Source organism: Henckelia pumila, chromosome 2, assembly GCF_033568475.1.
Source record: "Henckelia pumila isolate YLH828 chromosome 2, ASM3356847v2, whole genome shotgun sequence".
NCBI classification, from domain to species: domain Eukaryota; kingdom Viridiplantae; phylum Streptophyta; class Magnoliopsida; order Lamiales; family Gesneriaceae; genus Henckelia; species Henckelia pumila.
In genome coordinates, this window is record NC_133121.1 from 132,401,904 (window position 1) to 132,404,328 (window position 2,425).

A 2,425-nucleotide genomic window follows, 5' to 3' on the forward strand; every position below is an offset into this window, starting at 1 on the left:
TTGTAAAAATTTAAACTAGATTTCAAATGAAATTGGCCTCATGCCAATTGGATTAGTACACCAGTTGTGATCCTAAAAATTGTAACAGGTGTCGCTAATCCGGAGCCACCGAACACAACTTCAACATTTCAAACTTCAAACTTCAAACACAAACTTTTTTAACCCAAAATCCTAACTATATAAATCATCAAAAATCATTTTCTTGCAATTAAACATGGATTAACTAACTCCAAACACTAAAATCTTAAATGATTTTACTTCGAAACCTTTAAACCGTAAATACCATAAAAATCACTCAACTTCTTCAAAATCTCAAAAATTCATTTTATTTCAATTAAACATGAATTTCTCACCTTTAAAACTTCCAATAACATCATAAATCTTCAAATAATCCATCATTTCCACTCATCTATCAAGAATCATCTCTGATCCGAGAATATAATGTTGGCTCAGATAGAATAGTATACAAACGAATCTCATTCCTCCCTTTCTTGTGCTTGAGCGTAAAACTCAATGAACAGCACTCTTGAATCATATGAAATATTTCATTAGTCTGAAGTGCAGAAAGTCTCACCTGCCGACTCAAGGCATCAGCAGTTGTCAAGAAAGATTATGTTTCACAAATTCATAAATTTATACGATCTAATCTTCATGCCATAAATCATAATTTTTAACATCGTAAAACCATCAAAACATACTCATCATCATGCATTTTCATATCAAAATAGATATATCTTGAATGGGTTTCAAAACGTAAAATATTTGTTGAAAAATACTTGCACTTGCCTTTAACAAAGATGGAGTTGATCCGGAGTTTTGGCAACGAGTTAACCACGACACAAACGAGATTTGGAAGCAAACTTTACCTTGGAAGTTGTAGGATCCGTAGAGAGACCAAGGAGGAAGATGAAGAATGGTGGTGAAGGAGGGGAAACGTGTAAATGGGAAACAAGTGGGAGACAATGACATTATGAGGTGGGGAAAAGGGTAGATGAATGAGGTGACATCCAATAATGTGTAACGTGTGTTGACTACTTAAAATGTAGTCCGATCACATGTCCCGACTCGAACTGATAAAAATACTATTCCCCAACTCGATTATCTAAAACCTATCAATATTATACTTAAAACACTCGTAAAAATATTTTCTACGATATCGTTCATAGGCTAGAATCGTTTTCTCAGTCCAGAATCAATTATAATAAAATCATTTAACACAACAAATAAACATATATTTTAATACATGAAACATCAACTTTTAAATCATTTACACAACACATAAAAGTATTTAATTGAAAATAACTTTAAATCTTAAATAATAAAATACAATAACTTAAAATTCATTTAAAATTTTCCTTCAAAAATCATGAGTGGATTTATGAATTTTTCTGGGTATTACAATCTACCCTCCTTAAAAAGAATTTCGTCCTCGAAATTCGACTGATCAATCTCTAAAACATAAGTTTTCCTCAAGTTAATCCATACAATCCCACATTTACATGTCAAATTTCCAATTTCATTGTCTCATAAATCATACACCCGTTGCGTACTCTAATAAATAAAATATTAATTATATCGTCCTTATTTGCAATTCTAATCTTATTCAATTCGAATCAAAACATATCTGTTCGAATTGGCTGCGAATCTGCTTGAAGATTTAATTCAGATCGAAACATATCTTTTCAAGTCGGTTGTAAATCTGCTTTAAGATTTAATTCAGATCACCAAAATCCTCAATATCTTCAGACACGTGATTCGTACTCCAACGCTAGCTAAAGGTCAAAGAAAACGGTAACAAAACAGCTTGTTTTCTTCTCTTTTCACTTTATAAATACGATTACTCAAGCTTATTTTTAATCACACTCAACTTATTCTTTCTCTCCCAAGTTATTTTTCCATGATCTCCAAGAAGAAGATGGGATTTGCAGTATTACTCTTTGTAACTATTATGATTGTCCTACTCATGAGCCTTATATTTATCGGTGAATATCCACCACACGTCTTTTATTTATTCTTACATATGCTTGTACTATTTGTTCTTCCCTTATATTGTATTGTCATAATGATAGATATTTACTAAGCTCAATCAAATTCTCAATTTCATTCGTTAAAACTTAGCATTCAAAATATTAATTTCGATAATAAGCTTGTTCCAACAAACTTAACCTTGCAAACTCCAAAAGTAATTTCACATGCTAACAAATTTTCGTGTCAAAGCTTAATCTAAAATCATTCTTCTTATAGTCCAAAGAAACAATCACCAAGAATATTATTTGTCAATGAACCTATTCTATACAACCAAAGTATCTCAACATAAAATCAATTATCATCTTACATTCCTCATGGTGCAAGTATAAAATCCAACAAAAAATAATCTTAGTTGTAATGTCCAAAGAATAAAAGTTTCATCAACAAATCATGTGCT